Raw genomic sequence first — 19,620 nt, 5'->3', positions numbered from 1 at the left:
ATTAGTGAAAAGCATGCTAAACACAGAAACAGACAACATATAGTAATGATAAAGTGCCGAATTTAAGGAAATTATAAATATTTTTTGATTAAACAAGTTAAAATTATCATTGACTAAATTTATAATATATATGTATATATATATATATATTGGGCAGGGCTAGTGTTTAGAGAGTAGGAATTAGCACGAATGCTCCAGTGAAACACCACTTTAGGGTATTTTTTATTTTTATTTTTTTTTAGGAATTTAAATTTTAACATGGCTAAAAAGCCCCCCCACACACACACATGCACACACCCCAAAAAAAACGATTTGTTGATGAGACCCTTTGATAGGTTTTCTTATAATTAAATGTCATGCTTTGTAGAACACATTAGGCGCCCTATGGTGTAGCTTAAGTACTATATAAAACGTTTCCATTACCATTTAGGGCAAATTTTATTCGTTTTAAGGGAGAAATACTCAGCTAAAAGGCATCAACATCAACATCAAAGGCCTATGAAACCAAATGTAACCCAGTAGAGAAAACACCATTTTATTTTGAAAAAACATTTATTTTGTTAAGAGGAAGTGTATATCTCTCGTCTACTTGATTTCCTGTTGCGAGTGTCATTCATCTGATTATGACTTTCTGATTCGTCAAAGTCAAGTTGTCCCGCCTTCTCGAGATGCTATCTCGAGATTAGCTGTGTATATCGTTCTTTTACGCCTGGACGCCCAACTGAAAGGTTGCGTGACGATATCTAATGCTAATGTGCCGTTCGGTGAGTGAAATACTTATTGAAGTTGATATAAATGTGACCAATAATAAAATGTTAATTGGGAAATGTTTTATCTTAAGTGTGGATACCAGTGAGAACTGAGGGTCTGTGACAAATCGACCGTGTTCGTACTTGAACGTCGTCTTGGTGAGTCGCCATGCACTTGCTATGGACTGTCGTAAAAACGTTTATGTGAGGCTAACGCTAAGCTAACGTTAAGCTAATGCTAATCGCGAGTGGAAATGTACTGCTTGTTTACAGTGAAAGAGTTGATTTTACTTGTTTTAAGGTCTTTCTAAAGCAAGGTTTATGTTGACAAACAAATGTATAACTGCTCATTTTGATGTAATATGTGTTAAAAGTGAAATGTTGAATTGACTCAGTTATGTTTGTTATACAATTATTTCTTTATTGAAGTGATTGATATGTAAACCATAAAACATGGTTATTGAGAAATTGGACATATTGAGAAATGTGTTTATTGTTAGCTCATGAGTTCATTTCATGTGTTACAATGATAATTTGGAAAACATGCATGTAAATTAATAACTGTTATAAATGTGATATTTAGATGCAGTATTTATGATAATTGAAAACTATAGAGCTATAGCGACTGATGATACTGGAAAGTGATAATAGACTTATTAGCTGCATACAATAATTTCATTATTGTTATGCAGGCTAGGTTTTTTGTCTTGGCATTAAACCAAGATCCGAAACTGAATGGATTCTCCTTTGATGGAGATGGCGAGCCTGAGCCCAGAACCACATCTGCGATAAAGGAACCACAGTCTTCACCAACTTCTTTGTGAACATCACGTGGTAACACACCTAATTACCACCACGACAAGACTTTTTTCCCCAAGACTACCGGAAAGAACATTGACTGACTTAAACAAAATATTACTGAGCTCAGTAGGACTTTGGGATTATTATTTCTAATTTTTGGGATTTGTGATTTATTTTATGTATATGATGCCGGCTGTGAATTTGTAAATAATTGTTTTGTTTTCCATGTTAATACAGTTATTGTTGTTGCTCATTTCTGCCTCCAGCTATTTCATTCACACACCTATCAATTATCACTATTGTAGCCTTCGAGAATCTAGAGTCTGGTCCAATTTATTAAATATCAAACTAACACTATCTTTAAGTAATCGGGGGTTACAGTAAGTTTTGGCGAGCCAGCCAGGAGTATTTTCTCGTAATACATAAGCTCGAATATATTTCCAAATGGATATTATTGAACAGCAATCTGTTAAAATTCCAAACTCGGTGATTGTCATTGGAATAGCTGGAGATGAGCAATGTGATGAGGTGGTGGAATTCCTTAAACAATATGGGTCAATTGCAAGAGCCATAAAAGTAGATGATGTAAATTCCAAGTATTGCGGTAGCGTAATTGTGGAATACAACTCAGGAGCCGCTGTCGACTCTATTGATCCTTTGCCATTGATACATGTATCGGACAGCGGGGTTAGCTCGAAGATACAGTCTCTTGCGAGTGTTTATACACAAAGTATTGGGAAAAACACAACGAAAGCATATCTTAGTGATATTCAAAACCTTGCCAAGATGAGTGGTAGAGACTATGCAGAAGTCCTGAAAGACATGATGTCAGAGATAAACGATTCAATTAGAGATCTTCCAGAACCATTCGAACAAAATTATTTACCTGACAATCCGCCTGTAACTCTGTCAGTAGAACCACAGCCCTCGGTAGTTGAGAGTAACATTGGAGGTGCACGGCAGACCGTTACTAACCGATCACTTTGCAAGCCAACAATTTCAGAACAAGATTTAAATCCCCCAGAAGTTCAACGTGTTGTAGTTGAACACATAGTAAAAAGAGATGACTTTTCAGGGCCACAATTCTCACAGAAGCTTAGAGCTTTTTCAGGAAAGGATCCTCGTCCTAATTATGAGCCAGATTATGATACTTGGCGCTCTAGTGTAGAACTAGTCATGACTGATCCCTCAGTGTCGCAACAGCAACAGACCCGGAAAATCATTGAGAGTCTTCTACCCCCTGCTGCTGATGTCATAAAGCACCTGAACCTCAACAGCTCACCTGCTGAATACCTCCAGTTGTTGGATTCAGCATTCGGAACAGTACAAGATGGAGGAGAACTATTCGCTAAGTTTCTTGACACATATCAAGATACTGGAGAGAAGCCATCCTCATATTTGCAACGCCTACAAGGAGCTTTGACGCTCACTGTAAAACGGGGTGGTGCCGCTAGCGATGATTTTGAAAGACTGCTACTCACACAGTTTTGTCGAGGTTGTTGGGATAATTCCCTTTTAATAGACCTCCAGTTAAAACGAAAGAGAACAAATCCCCCAACGTTTGCTGACCTATTGTTCTTGTTGCGCACCGAAGAAGATCAACATGCTACCAAAACTATGCGAATGAGACAGCATCTGGGAAGTGCAAAGCAAAAGGTGACTTCTCATGTGCAAATAGCCGAACCCGTCACTGAAAATGATAGCAACATTGCTACTCTGAATTCAATTACAAAAGAACTTTCAAGCCAAGTTGCAGAAATCCAGAGCCAGCTGGTGAAGCTAACTGCCGAAACACAGAAAAGAAAATCTCGAAATGCAAAGAATGTACCCGAACCGAAACAAGAGAAACTAAAACTGAAAGTGAATACAAAAGAACCCATTGGACAAACCAACAATACTCAAACGAAAGCACCTAAACCGTGGTATTGTTTCCAATGTGGTGAAGATGGCCACATAAAGCCAACCTGTGAAAATGAACCAAATGCCGCTTTAGTGGCAGAGAAGCGGAAAATTTTTAAAGAAAAACAAAGGAAGTGGGAAGCTGAAAACCCGTCAGCTGCTATTGCACATTTAAACTAAGTACAGTCTCTGTTGAGGGGCAAATGGAGACTGTTGCCAGACAATCACGTCCCACGAAAGAAAAGCACAACGCTAACCTTAAACAGTCTTTGGCTAAGCAGCAAAAATGCAGCTTGCCAAAAGGCCTAGTTGGTTCAAAATGTACCGCTACTGTTAGCATTTCAGGTGTTAATGTTAACTGTCTTCTTGATTCTGGATCACAAGTGACCACAGTCACAGAGTCGTTTTTCAAACAGAACCTTCCAGAACAAACCCTTTATCTACTCTATGACCTTTTAGAGGTAGAGGGCGCTGCAGGACAGCCTGTACCTTATTTAGGTTACATAGAAATGACTGTTACCTTTCCAAAAGATATTTTAGGGACAGTGATTGATATACCAACGTTAGCTCTAGTTGTTCCGGATATACACCCAAATAGTCAGACACCACTGTTAGTTGGAATGAATGTTCTTGATGTTCTTTATGAGATTTATTTAGACGTCAAGACTATTGAGCACCTACCTGTTCCTTATGGGTTCAGAGCACTTCTGAAGACTCTTGAAATCAGACACATACAACACAAAGATGGCAACATTGGGTTTGTCACCCTGGCAGGAAAAACAACTGCTGTTGTCCCAGCTGGTCGCTGTGTCGTCCTGGAGGGATCTGCTAATGTTCACTGCACATCAGTTGATTCATGCGCTATAATTGAACATCCAACTCAATCTTCCCTACCAGGTGGCCTTTGTGTGAAGAGTTGTCTGATAACTCTTTCTTCCCGAGCTCCATACAAAGTTCCTGTTGTGATCACCAACGAGACAGACCAAGATGTGACCATTCCATCTACCTGCGTGATCGGAGAGCTTGGAGCGTTCCGTTGTGTTGTCTCGCAGCATAATGTCACAAATTCGACAGAGCCACCCATGAACAAAGAGGCGTCTCTGACTTTCAACTTTGGAGATTCCCCAATACCCCAGAATTGGAAGGAGAGAATAACCAAACAACTCTCTGATATTCCAGAGGTATTTGCTCACCATGACCTTGATTTTGGGTGTACTAGTAAAGTGAAACACTCCATCAAACTTCTTGATCCAACTCCCTTTAAGCATCGTGCACGCCCCATTCACCCCCAAGATCTGGAAGCAGTCCGTAAACACCTTCAAGAACTGCTTTCTGCCGGTGTGATAAGAGAGTCACAGTCACCCTACTCCTCTCCGATTGTCGTGGTGAGGAAGCGGAACAATGACGTCCGTCTATGTATAGACTTCCGCAAACTTAACTTGCAAACAGTTAAGGACTCATATGCTCTTCCAAACCTGGAGGAGACCTTCTCAGCGCTTTCGGGATCCAAATGGTTTACAGTCCTTGATCTCAAATCTGGTTATTACCAGATTGAAGTTGAAGAAGCAGACAAAGAGAAAACCGCATTTGTCACTCCACTTGGGTTCTGGGAATTTAACCGGATGCCCCAAGGTGTAACCAACGCACCAAGCACCTTTCAACGATTAATGGAACGTTGTGTTGGTGACATGAACTTGAAGGAAGTACTTGTATTTTTGGATGATTTAATCATCTTTTCAAGTACTCTTGAGGAACATGAACGACGTCTCATGCGAGTACTTCAACGTCTGAAAGAGTATGGACTGAAATTATCATCCGAAAAATGCAAATTTTGCCAAACAACAGTGCGTTACCTTGGTCATGTAATCTCAGAGAATGGTGTTGAAACAGATCCCGAGAAGATTCAGGCCTTAAAAACCTGGCCAAGACCCACAAACCTCAAAGAGTTGAGGTCCTTTTTAGGATTTTCTGGCTACTATAGACGTTTCATAAAGGGATACTCATCTATAGTGCGCCCACTTAATGACCTGACACGAGGATACCCACCATTCAGCAAAAAGTCCAAAGAAAAAGAATCAAATCATACCTATTATGATCCCAAACTGCCATTTGCCAGCCGATGGACACCTGACTGTCAAAGAGCTTTTGATTCCATCATTGAAAAGCTAACAACAACCCCGATCTTAGGTTTTGCAGACCCAAAGCTACCTTATTTGCTTCATACCGACGCCAGTACGACAGGCTTAGGAGCAGCACTCTATCAAGAGCAGGAAGGTCGGCTTCGGGCCATAGCATTTGCCAGTCGAGGGTTGTCCAGAAGTGAAGCACGCTATCCAGCTCATAAGTTAGAGTTTTTAGCGCTCAAGTGGTCAGTGACAGAAAAGTTTCACGATTATTTGTATGGTGGTAACTTTACTGTGGTGACGGATAGTAATCCACTCACATATATATTAACCTCTGCTAAATTAGATGCAACGGGATACAGATGGCTTGCTGCTTTGTCAAACTACAACTTTAAACTGCAGTATAGAGCAGGCAAACAGAATTGTGATGCTGATGGACTTTCCCGACGTCCTCATGGAGATCTTGTCAATGATGCACAGTCAAGGAAAGAGCAAGAACGAGTGAGCCAGTTTGTCGAACGTCATTTAGCCGACAACGACATGTCAGAGCTTGTTGATACAGAAGTTATGCAAGCAATTTGTCAGAACCATCTCATTAAAGCCAAGAACCCCAATAACTACGGTGATGTCACACTTGTGGAGACATTTACCATCTCAGCAAGTGCAATCCCTGACGCCTACAGTTCTGAAGAATTACATGGTCTGCCAACACTTCCTGCTTTGTCCACCTCTGAAATTAAAGACCGACAAAGAGCTGACTCAACGATCAGTCAAGTGATTGCGCAGATCGAATTTGGTCAAACACCCCCTCCAACCTCCCGGAGGGAATTACCGGATCTTCCTCTCTTACTCAGAGAACTAAATAAATTGGAATTGCATGACGACGTGTTATACAGAAAACGACGAGATGGAGACCAAGTGACTTATCAACTTGTTCTTCCTGAAGAACTCAGATCATCTGCACTTCAGAGTTTACACAATGATATGGGCCACTTGGGTATTGACAGAACCCTTGATCTGATCAGAAGCCGATTCTATTGGCCTCGGATGGCAACAGATGTTGAGCACAAAATAAAAACATGTGATCGCTGTATCCGTAGAAAGAGTCCTCCTGAGAGAGCAGCTCCTTTGGTCAACATCACCACCATGCGACCGTTAGAGTTGGTTTGCATGGATTTCCTCAGTCTAGAGCCGGACAGCAGTAACACAAGTAACATTCTTGTGATGACCGATCATTTTACTAAATTTGCCCTTGCAGTGCCCACACCAAATCAAAAGTCCAAAACCGTTGCCAAGTGCTTGTGGGACCAGTTTATTGTTCACTATGGCATACCTGAACGTCTTCATAGTGATCAGGGTCCTGATTTTGAGGCAAAACTTATCAAAGAATTGTGTGAAATTTCTGGCATAAAGAAGATACGGACTACTCCATACCATCCACGGGGTAATCCCGTTGAAAGATTTAATCGAACGTTACTCAGTATGCTGGGAACTCTTGAAGACAAACAAAAGTCCCATTGGAAAGAGTATGTTATGCCCTTGGTGCACGCATACAATTGCACGCGCAATGATGTGACAGGATATAGTCCATATGAATTGATGTTTGGTAGGAAACCCAGATTGCCAGTCGATCTTGCATTTGGACTACCCTTGAACAAAGATCAGAAGATATCCCATTCACAATACATTCAAAGTCTCAAAACACGACTGGAAGAAAGTTACAAGATAGCTTCAAGAAATGCACAAAAAGTAGCAGATAAAAACAAGGCCAGATTTGATCGTAAAATCTCTGTCTCTGAACTTGAAATCGGGGACAGGGTTTTGGTGAGGAACGTGCGACTGCGTGGTAAGCATAAGCTTGCAGATAAATGGGAAACTGACATTCATGTTGTTGTGAAACGAGCAGGGAACTTACCGGTTTACACAGTCAAACCAGAGTCGAAGCAAGGTCCTTTACGAACCCTACACAGAGACCTTTTGCTTCCGTGCAGTTTCCTTCCTGTTGCCACAGCAGACCGACCTGAACCGACACCCGTTAGTCGTCCAAAAACCCGCCTAACGACTGCAACAGAAATTCCTGATGCTGATGAATCTGATCTACCTGACAACGATGTTGTGATTCCATGGATTGATGATTCCCAATGCCAGGAGATTGCCAGATTTACCACTGTGCGTGACTATACGACAACCCCAGATGCAACAAAATCCTTGGATACAACACCAACATTGGACAGAAACTTTCCTGAAAACATTGGAACTGAGAACCTGGATAACGGAAATGGAGATGGGGATGAACCTTTGGAAAATGTTCCAGATGCTATCAACAGTGAAGTTGAAAGTGGAAATTCCCCTCTGACTCCTGACATACCTGAGGAATCCAAATCACCTGCAAGTACTCCTGTGGATTCAGTTGAGGAACAAACTATTGACTTATCCAAGAAACTGGACTATGATGATCCTGTGACCACTCAACCATTGAGGCGATCAGAGAGAGATAGAAGACCGCCAATGAGATTAGACTATCCTAATTTAGGGAATCCCCTAGTGACAGTTGTAAAGTCTTTATTTCACGGTTTAACTTCTGCTTTCACCGACTCTCTAAATAATCCAAATGAACAACATTTGCGAAACATGCATCGGGACATGCATGGTATTTTACAGGGGAGGGTGTAACCCAGTAGAGAAAACACCATTTTATTTTGAAAAAACATTTATTTTGTTAAGAGGAAGTGTATATCTCTCGTCTACTTGATTTCCTGTTGCGAGTGTCATTCATCTGATTATGACTTTCTGATTCGTCAAAGTCAAGTTGTCCCGCCTTCTCGAGATGCTATCTCGAGATTAGCTGTGTATATCGTTCTTTTACGCCTGGACGCCCAACTGAAAGGTTGCGTGACGATATCTAATGCTAATGTGCCGTTCGGTGAGTGAAATACTTATTGAAGTTGATATAAATGTGACCAATAATAAAATGTTAATTGGGAAATGTTTTATCTTAAGTGTGGATACCAGTGAGAACTGAGGGTCTGTGACAAATCGACCGTGTTCGTACTTGAACGTCGTCTTGGTGAGTCGCCATGCACTTGCTATGGACTGTCGTAAAAACGTTTATGTGAGGCTAACGCTAAGCTAACGTTAAGCTAATGCTAATCGCGAGTGGAAATGTACTGCTTGTTTACAGTGAAAGAGTTGATTTTACTTGTTTTAAGGTCTTTCTAAAGCAAGGTTTATGTTGACAAACAAATGTATAACTGCTCATTTTGATGTAATATGTGTTAAAAGTGAAATGTTGAATTGACTCAGTTATGTTTGTTATACAATTATTTCTTTATTGAAGTGATTGATATGTAAACCATAAAACATGGTTATTGAGAAATTGGACATATTGAGAAATGTGTTTATTGTTAGCTCATGAGTTCATTTCATGTGTTACAATGATAATTTGGAAAACATGCATGTAAATTAATAACTGTTATAAATGTGATATTTAGATGCAGTATTTATGATAATTGAAAACTATAGAGCTATAGCGACTGATGATACTGGAAAGTGATAATAGACTTATTAGCTGCATACAATAATTTCATTATTGTTATGCAGGCTAGGTTTTTTGTCTTGGCATTAAACCAAGATCCGAAACTGAATGGATTCTCCTTTGATGGAGATGGCGAGCCTGAGCCCAGAACCACATCTGCGATAAAGGAACCACAGTCTTCACCAACTTCTTTGTGAACATCACGTGGTAACACACCTAATTACCACCACGACAAGACTTTTTTCCCCAAGACTACCGGAAAGAACATTGACTGACTTAAACAAAATATTACTGAGCTCAGTAGGACTTTGGGATTATTATTTCTAATTTTTGGGATTTGTGATTTATTTTATGTATATGATGCCGGCTGTGAATTTGTAAATAATTGTTTTGTTTTCCATGTTAATACAGTTATTGTTGTTGCTCATTTCTGCCTCCAGCTATTTCATTCACACACCTATCAATTATCACTATTGTAGCCTTCGAGAATCTAGAGTCTGGTCCAATTTATTAAATATCAAACTAACACTATCTTTAAGTAATCGGGGGTTACACAAAACCTCTCTTTCAATACAAGGCTGCATTAATACAAACGTGACCAATAGATGGCGCTGCTGTTTAGTGTCAACACGCTCAAGGGAATCTAAATAGATTAAAGCAATGTTTATGAATAGGATGTTATTTATCTTTAAAGACAAACTCCGTAGCATTGCCATTCTTCTTCTTGATGACTTTTTTCAGATTTCTCTGACAACAGCTCAAAACTCAGCCAGACAGTTGTGGCTTTCACAGGAATATAATATTTGATGGATTCCAAACTACTCAGAGCAGTTATTTGTGAAAACATACAATACAAGACAGAGATCTATAAGATGGAGTTGCTGTGTTCTTCTTCCTCTCCTCCCTCAAGGTGACACCTCCATCTGCACCCCCCTAGTGTTGCCAATCCCCCTCTTTTTTTTTCTGCTACGCAAGGTGGGATCTGATGCTTCTCCGCCTCAATCCCACATGTGGTCTGTGAGCAACGCACATCAATCTCTGCTCCCGGCGTGATGCAGATTGGGGTGAATGCACCTTACCAAAATGAAATAAGACCCTGGCTCCATAGCATGACAATTTGCTCACTCAACTCACGCATTCATCTTTTTGTTTCTGCTGTTGGAGAATGCTGGTTACAATTGACTGCTCTGAGTTCCCAACTTAATTACCCTTTTTCACACTAGCCCTACGAATGCTATTCTGAGTGGATCAAAATAAGCAAGAAAGGGTGATGGAGTACATGAAAAACGGAGCTAGCAAGATTGTATTAATGATCAATATGGGCTCCCATATTGCCAGTCGTTTGGCTGACCTTCCAAGGCCCACACAATATTGTGTTCTGTGAGAACATAATGACCATACCTTCCAAAAGAAAGGGTAGACTCTCTTCTTTCACCAGAAAAAAAAAGGTTTTATTCCAGCATTTTCTGTCTTTAGTAATCAGCAGTAGAACATGGGTTGGTTTCACCAAAACACCAATTTCTGACTAAAAAGGGGATAAACATGCTTTTTATAAAAAAAATAAAAAAAACATGTCAAGAAGCACAGTGACTTTGAAGCTCATATGTGTCGTATTTGTGACACTTCAAACTATAACAACAACAATATCAAGACTGTGCAAGGTCTTTTGGTAGCAAAATAATAATTTTAAGATATACAACTTGGGCATGGTACACACATCAGGATTTTTCTCAACCTAAAAAAATCTTTTATTTGTGACACACCGCACATGAAGATATTCTACTCAACTGACAACTTGGGAAGATTTTTGGTCCATGTTGAGGCCAAAAGTGACTTTTGGCAAATGTTGTGGGTAACGAAAGCCGAATTTTCAGTTCATTCAATACTTCCGTCCGGTGAACTCGGGCAACCAAAACAGAATTTGCTGCCTTTTTTGTTTTTGCCAAAATTGTTTTTTCTCACAAAACAAGTCCGATTTGTCTTCTCTGACACACATGGTTGATTAGAGAGAAAGTAAGCAATCAGAGTCATTTTTGCCATTGTTCATTGCCTACAAAAGATATGAAACCTGATGATTTGCATGACAACTTCCCCTCTTTTCACTCATCATTTTAATTGTTCTTTCTTCTTTTGGATTTAATGTGTACATTATTGCCAACAACTGGCTGAAGCATGGAACAGACGTTTGTCTGCAACATTTTGAAAAATGTATTTGGACTTTCTGAAACTTAAGGAACAAAATGCCAACAATCCTGTCTAGTCATTTTTTATGAACACTCTGGCTTACTACAAAAACATATCTTGATGTTGGGAATTGTGGTGATACTTCGGGAGCAAAGATTTATTTTGTTTAACCAAGTGTTTCTCAACCTTTATTGAGCCACATATTTAAGGCACATATTTCACATCCGAAAAAAATTCATGGCACACCATTTGGCAAAACATTTCACAAAAATTCAGGTTAATTATGTACCTTTACACATTTCATGGACGTGCATTTCATTGTTTTTCCTGTTACTATACATGGTTGGAAAATAATTTATATATTTTTCAAAATAATTTGACATTGGATAATTTACTGCGGCACACCTGCTGCTCTCTTCTTGCACGCCAATGTGCCACGGCACACTAGGTGAGAATCACTGGTTTAATTTATGCAGTCCTGGCTGTTCAGATGTGAGAAAGGGGAGCGGCCCTACGGTCCAGAATCCCGGCACTAAAAGATAGGCGTGGTGCAGCTACCTGCTGACGCGCCGTGACGCCGATTGCCCTCCACAAGGTATCAAGCTCAACGGCATCCAAAGGCGTAGCGTTGTTGCTGACTTGACGACCCACGCTATCACTTACACTCCTGTCGAGGCTTTAGGCGGCACAAGCAATTACACATTCATTTCAGCCAGACAGGCTACCATCCCCCTCATGCCTCATTTCTCCACTCTCTCCTTGTTGTGTCCCTGCAATGCCTGCCCTCCTGATATGACACACATCTCCCAGCGCACGCACACGCACACCTACACACACCCTCACATTTTTAGCCTCCTCTCACTTTGCAGCACACCAACATGGGGTTCAGAAAAACACTCAAAAGACAGACAAAGCGAGAGCGGGGAGGCCAAAGGGGCGAAGATGAGAGATGAGCTGAAGGGAGATACAATGTGCGAAATGTAAGGAAAAGGGAAGAGTGGGCTGAGTGGAGCCTGGCTAATGATATATTGATTTGGTTGAGCCCGGGGCAAATAAGTAGGCGTGCGTGGGAGGAGAAGAGTTGCAGCTTGCAGATGTTCTAAAACACCTGGCTGGGATACGTTGGCGTTGTTGTGCGCCAGCGAGAAGCACTTCGGAAACACCTGAGAAGCACAAAAACACAATATTTGTTACAATTAGGAATCAGTGGGCCCTACTCATTATGACCGCCGGCGCAAGCTAATGATCTGCACGTGAAATAAATACAAAATTCTGGAGCGGTTTCGTATGCAGTGGTGGTGTCATTTAAATATTATTCGGTCAGTAAAGACTTACCCCACTGAATTTCATTTTAAAAATCAATTAATGTTACTGAAGTGATTTGGACTTTCATGCCAAAAATGCAAAGTGGGTTCCTTGAAGTCGTCAGGAAGTTGTTTTAAGTAACCTTGTGGAACTCCTACCAAGTTTTGCTTCGGCGATCACTGAAGTTCCAGTTGGCCAGCCGGTATCCGTCGGGCTGCTTCACACATGCCAAAAAGGCCGCTTGGGAACATCTAGTTTGAAGGCATCCCTCATTGCCGGTGTCCACCAACCGGTTCGGGAATTGCCACCACGACAGTGCTCAGTGCACCTTACGGCCACAACTCCGATCGGCAGCCCCAATAATGGAGGCGCGGAACATGTTCCATTTCTGACTCAATGTAGCTTGCCTCCCTTGGACGTGGGCAACATTTTCACATATAAAACCAAAGAAAGCTACCTAATTTATTTTATTAACTGTTTTGAATTACAATTAAGCAAATTCAACTACATCTCAAGGTGCCACTGTATTCATCTTAAGATACAAACACATCAGAGACACATATCTCACAGATGTCATATTTGAGATCATCCTCAGTTTTCGGTGATGTTTGGCAGTACATGTTTGTTGTTGTTTTTTAATGGTTGAAGATAATAGCTCCGCTGTCAGTCACAGCACAGAGCTAAATTAGAACAATGGCAAAGCTTCTGGATATCAAATCAGCCATTTGAAGATATGAAAGTCTTGGGGGGGATCAACAAGTATGAGAGAGACAATGGGGTGTTTTGCATTTTGCGCTTTGTGCGTCACGGTGTGAATTATCGTGCACAACCTTTTATATACGTACAGTTTGAGGCCCTTTGGGGAAGTGCTGTAGGTGGAATGCATTGTATTGATTTATAAATACAGTGCTCTGTTAATGATACACTTTATTGATTTGGAAGGTCAGCGGAGATAAAAGTGATGCGCTGAAAATTTTTTCAGAGGCTTCTGACACATTGGAGACAGTCTGAGATGAAATCACATTCTTCCATGTTGAATTTGTGTTCATTTAATCAAATTTAATTTGTCATGTTGTGTTTACAAATCTGTCTGCACATAATTCTAACAGTGATTTCCATAATTCCAAAGCTGGCGAAAATAGTGCTTACGCTGGACTAATCTTTTCTTTCCCTGTTGAAAACGATATTAAACACATCATGTTAATTTTGTGCAGCTAAAGCAACAGATGACAAGTGAGCAAAATTGCAATTGAGTTCATTTATTGTATATTTTAATGGCTTCTCAGCCCTGCTGAATGTTCCACCTGAGGGCTGCTGTGATTAATTCAATTATCTGGGAATGAAGATGTCACAATGATGAGAGTGTCACAGTCAAGCGTGGCCATGTATTAGCATTCAGGCCACTCTCACCCTCCTCCTCTAGAGTCTTTTTTTCCCTTTGGAAAGATCAATGCAAGAATTGTTACACTTAATACACAATTCCAAAATGGTATCCTCAGCACTTCTTCTTATCTTGCTTATCCCAATGTCTTCATTTCCTTTTTATTTGATAGACACAGTGGATGGTAGACTTGTCCCTATCCAGTCACGTGATGGCATAATTTTCAGATGATCAGTATCAGATGAGAAAATCGTCTTTTTTTTAATTTCTTTTATTATTTTTGGTTTACACAGGACTGGCTTCATACAGCTGCCTGTACAGCCACAGTGTCCCGCAGTGGGCAGCGTTATTATTCCAAAGTTTGTCTTCAAAGAGAAAGAAATGGTCACGACATTTCACACTTGTCTGCTGCTCACTAAGGAACAAATGGCACGGCGTAAGATGTGGAAAGCTTTTGCTTTATATGGCAGGCAGTCAGGGCAAGAACACTAGGGCCAATCTCGTCGCTTCCTCTTCACCCTAAATATTTGTCTTCTCCCTCGGCCTAAGCCTTTTTTGGGAAAGTGTGGGCAGAGTTTAAAGAAATGGGAATGTACTAGATACTTCTACGTCATCACTTTGAGCTACGCTCAGTTTGTGTCATAAACAGAGGTGGGCATTTTGTCACAAACAGACGCCTGTTTTGCTGATGAATGATGGGGCACTTAAGAAAAAAAAAAAGAGAAAGTATGCCCCAACGGAAGTGCGTATTCACCCATCAACTGACTCGTCTCTAACCAGGTTAGTACGGATGGATCTGGACCGTTTTGCTGACGACTGACGGAAACACGTCACATCTCTCTTATGTATTTGTTCGCAGTGAGGGTGAATATAACACCTCAGATCTAGTCCAGATCAGTCGGTGCAGAATCCTGAGTGCAATATCCACTTGGGTAGCCCCCCTCTCCAAACCGCGAAGGAGGGGGCAACGACAAATAGAAGAAGTGGGAGTCAAACAGGCAAACATGTAGCTCACCCAAAGAGTAAGAGAATTTACAAAGATGTCTTCAGTCGGGTTTAAAAATTTCTACTGAGGTAGTGGCTGTAATTCCTTTGGGGGTATGGTATTCCAGAGCACAGGATCTCAAACAGAAAATGCTCTAGAACTTATTTTTGGCTCTTGGAATCACCAAAAGGTCAGTGTGTTCCGAGCGAAAAGCTCTGGACAGAGAATAAGAAACCCTTAAATCAACAATATGGGAAGGTGAAAATGAGGGTGAAATCGCATCTCAAGTGGACCGGGAGCCAATGCAAGCTGATTACTTTTGGGGTAATATGATGGAACTTTCCCGTCCTTATCAGGAGTCCAGCTGCCACATTTTGTACTAACAGCAGACTTTTAGTACTAGACATGGGAAGACCAGAAAGCAGTATGTTGAAATAATCGAGGCGAGACATAATAAATGCATGAATTATGATTTCTGAGTCACTAGCAGATTGATGGATCTTTCGCGACAATGAGAGGTGAAAAAACAAGAAATATTCTTAATATGCATGAGAAAAGAAAGAGTTGAATCAAATCAACGACCAACATTATTTGCTGGATCACTTTGGGTAATAGTACATTTATCAAGACTCAGAACAGCGTCCTTAAATAGGTACCAATGACAAGCAGGACCAATGATCAACGTCTCAATTTTATTGGGATTAAAAAAAAAAAAGAGCCATATCCATTGTTTGATTTCAGTCAGGTGAAGCCTCTAGATCACAGCAATTGCACTGATTTGTTATTTCTAACGGCATCTATAATTAGGTATCATCAGCAAAACAGTGAAAAATGTTAATTATTTACATATATAAATCACCAAGCGGAACCAGGTACATGCTAAACAAGAGACAGCCAAGAACCGATCCCTGCGGGACTCCACATGTAACATTACAAAACTCACAAGTCACTTATTGGTGCTACAGAGTCAAATGCATTTAACAGAACAACATTGAAATAATTTGTGAACCACTATAAGAAGAAAAGGAAGCAGTTGCCAGACACAGGAGCTCAGAGTGCACAGTAGTGGTTGAAGAGCTAATATTGTAGCTGCTACAGCTTGGATTGTGGTCAGGTCGATGGCAATGAGCCAAGACTTCCAATTTTATAAGGTAATGGTCAGATATAGCAGTGGTATACAGAACTAAACTTTTGAGAGCCTGTGTTAATATAAAAAAAGATAAACAAAAATATATTGCTCACCTGCTGGTTCAACTTCCCTCTCCTCATGTTGAATCTCGCACCTTATTGTCATGCCGCATCTTGTCTCAGTCCAGTCCGAGCCTTCCTTTTTTTCTTTCTTTCGTTTATCCACAGGCTCGTTCTTAAAGCAACTTAGTTCTGCTTTGAGGCAGCTCATCGCTTTCACTGTGAAATGGCTTCCAGCCGCACAGCCACTCTGCCAGAATGTGAATGAAGCCACGGCGATGGCCCCTTCTCAATAACTCATTCACGAGATGCCTCGTTGCTATGATGGTCATGTTACACGCGCACACTGAAACTGTGATTAAAAAAAAAACATCACATCTCTCATTGCAGTCTATTATGTTCTTTCAGCCTTATTCCACTGAGCGGTTAATAAATAATGAGCAGGATGTTAAGATTCTGCCAGTATTTCCACCATCTGCCTCTCGAAAGCAAAGGAAGCCTCACCAGGACGATAATGACTGTTTTCATATATTTTTTTTTAAACATACACTTTCATCTTTACCAGCTCACCTCAATGTCCTGATCCTTCACGTCTCGCCTTTCTAGCCTTGAAGGCTCTGCTCGGCCTACTTTACTTTGCTTCAGTCATGTATGCACGACACTTAAACACTACAAATGGATGTAACATCTCCAAGCTCTTCCGTGCCGTTCACATTCGAAGCTGAATTGAATGAGAAGTGCAGCTGGGATGGGTTACAGTACATGTGCTGTTATTTCAACTGGAAACAAATAATCAGCACCCATCTGTTTGCTTCAGTGTGATCTGGAGCTCCAGGTTGTGTGCTGACATGCCTGTGAGGAGCGAACACAGAGATTTTCTAGCACCGTGCAAGCTGACAAACGGGAAAGGTTAAAAAAAAAAAAAAAATCTATGAGAGATTTGAGGATTGATGCTTGAGTGAAACTGAGAGGAGGTTCAAAGTCGTTTTTCAAGTCGTGAAATGAATGGAAATGTTATTAATACATTTCAAAACTCGGTAGATCCGGAGCTCAGAGGTGAATCGACATGCGTTTTAAAACACCTCAGACATTTTGCATCAGAATATTGATTTCCTCTATATGTTTATTAGATCACCTTGCATTGCAGCTGCAGCAGACATTTGCTCGTCTTCTTTAATGCCTATGGGTATATTTAGCAATGTGTAACAAACACACCGTAGACATCAATCCATTTTCTGCACTCATCCTCACTCATGTTGGAACTGCGACAAATCTGAGCTGACTTTGGGCCGGCAGCAGGTCAATGGCCAATCTTTATAGAACAGCATGTGTATTGTCGCTTTCAGATCGCATGTCCAAATATGGTTGTGTTTGTATTTTTTCATAAATCAATATTATTGGTCTCACCTCATGTTGTCTGCTATTTTCACATTAGCAATTGATTTAATGTTGAAAACAGCTTGAGAACGAATCTGTTGAACACTTGAACTGTTTTTGGAAACTCCGCCTCTTCCTTCATGTGTGCGGCATTATGTTGCCTCAAGACTGAAAGTATGTTTGTTTTTTTGAGACAATGAGCACAGAGTCAGGCCTGCTTCAACTTTGATATCCTTCTGGCAAATGACACTGGAGACTATGTGTCTTGTTTTGTTGGCTCTAACTGCAGCGTTCGGTTCAATAGAGCACAGTAATCTTTTGGTTTGTTTATAGCACCAGGTGGGCATTATTTGTAGTGCGCTAGATTTAGATCCTATTTGGCTGGCAGGACTTTTTGTGTTAACCTAGTTTGCGCTGAGTTCCGCCCTGCCCCTTTGTCATATGGTGTTCCACAGGGTTCTATTATGGGAGCCTTGCTGTTTTAATGTATTTTCTGCCCCTAGGTTCCAATCCTTTTCGAAAACATGTAATGCCCTTCCACTACAATGCGGATGACAGTCAGATCTACATCCTGTTGAGCAAAAAAGACGCTTGCTCCTGAAGACCACTTTGTCCTGTCTAGAGGAAATCTAAACCCGGATGTCACAGAATTTCTTAAATTTCAACAAAATGTAAAGAGAAGTTATGGTGTTCGGTCGCAGTGGCCCCTTTACTTTCAAACCTGTTGATCTGGGCCCCCTGCCAATTTATGTGAAGCCAACAGTCTTGAACTTGGGTTTTAAATTGGACACTGATTTTAAATTGGACCGGCGATCAGTGCTGTTAGTAAATCGAGCTTCTTTCATCTTAGGCTGCTGACTAAGGTAAAGACTTTCTTTTCTCAACAGCACTTAGAAACAGCATAATCCATGCCTTCGTTTGATTTCAGCAAGATTACTGTAACGCACTATACTTTGGAGTCAGCCAGTCCTCCCTCAAGTGTCTCCAATTGGTACAAAATGCTGCTCATTTGTATTTTAACTTACTGCTTTCACTGTCTTTGTTATTGAACTATTGCTACATTGTGTTTTACTGTGTAAACAACTTTGTTACAGCTGCAACTGTTGCGTTATAAAAATTAATTCAATTGAAATGTATTGCATTGTATAATTTCTTTTGGCTTGATGCATTTGAGTAAGCTTGTTTTAGTTCAAATTGCTTTGCGACACTGCTTTGGGACAAAATAAAATTGGTCAGCAACAAAGGTATGTGCGCACTGATTTCTAATTTCTGCCTATTAAACTCATTACACTACCAAACAACTCAAAACAGCTCATTGTTTTATTCATTTCATCACTCTTGAATCTAAGACTTTTGAGAAAGTGCTTTGGAGAAAGGATATAGCCATTTATTTCTGAGTAGTATTAAAGGATTTTTGTCTCAGGTTGTCAGCGTGAGAGCAGACTTTGATGTGTGTGTTGCATTTTTGTCAATGACGGCGGAATATATTTAATACGTCTTTTTAGAATATTAAATTAGAACTTGATTTTGAGGTGGTGTTTGAAGTTGGTGCGTACCGACTGACAGTGAATAATGATATACGCTCGCCTTTCCACACAAGGTGGACAAGGACAAACAGTAGTAGGCTACTTGGTCATGCAAGGTGCAGGAGATGTGCAGTTGAATTTTCAACATTGGGAAAAAAAAAGCAAACAAGTGGTGCTCTGTGCTACACAGGAAATGATTTCACTCACACATATCAGGCGATAATCTCAAATTGGGCCGAGCCTTTGAATTACATTTCTCCACCTTTCTCTTGGCAGAACCTAAACAAGTCACTGTGATTGCTGCAGGTTAGAAAAACTGTTTTTCTATCCCATCTTTCCCTGCTCTCCCACACAGTCATTTGCATTTTATCACTTGGCTCTCTTCCCTGTTCTCTATTCATTGTGTCACACCTGTTATTCACTTTTCCCCCTCTTTCTCCACAGTGTTTCCTTTCTCTTCTACTTTGAGGCAGTGCACGCCCTCATCTAAATGCACAGCCAGTGCTGTGCTCCAAACCTGCTTTGGGCATCAACGAGAGCCCTCGCCCCTTTTTTCTATCGTCTTAC

At 40.6% G+C, this 19,620-nt stretch overlaps 2 long non-coding RNA genes across 4 annotated transcripts; both read left to right on the top strand.

Moving 5' to 3' along the window:
• The first annotated feature begins 623 nt into the window (after positions 1-623).
• Positions 624-1,803, top strand: LOC148340587 (uncharacterized). Of its 2 annotated transcripts, none has more exons than XR_015842427.1 (2): positions 624-908; positions 1,442-1,803. It is a non-coding gene; the product is annotated as an uncharacterized LOC148340587 (long non-coding RNA). The 2 variants fall into 2 exon arrangements; XR_015842428.1 differs by having other exon boundaries at positions 1,410-1,803.
• A 1,559-nt stretch (positions 1,804-3,362) lies between these two features.
• On the top strand, positions 3,363-9,534 carry LOC148340586 (uncharacterized). Of its 2 annotated transcripts, none has more exons than XR_015842584.1 (2): positions 3,363-8,639; positions 9,173-9,534. It is a non-coding gene; the product is annotated as an uncharacterized LOC148340586 (long non-coding RNA). The 2 variants fall into 2 exon arrangements; XR_015842585.1 differs by having other exon boundaries at positions 9,141-9,534.
• The last annotated feature ends 10,086 nt before the right edge of the window (positions 9,535-19,620 follow it).

This window comes from Idiotropiscis lumnitzeri, chromosome 3, assembly GCF_059441095.1.
Source record: "Idiotropiscis lumnitzeri isolate Australia: NSW breed Sydney's pygmy pipehorse chromosome 3, RoL_Ilum_1.0, whole genome shotgun sequence".
NCBI lineage: Eukaryota > Metazoa > Chordata > Actinopteri > Syngnathiformes > Syngnathidae > Idiotropiscis > Idiotropiscis lumnitzeri.
The sequence above is the reverse complement of the archived record's forward strand: the minus strand, read 5'-3'. Positions and strand labels throughout refer to the sequence as shown.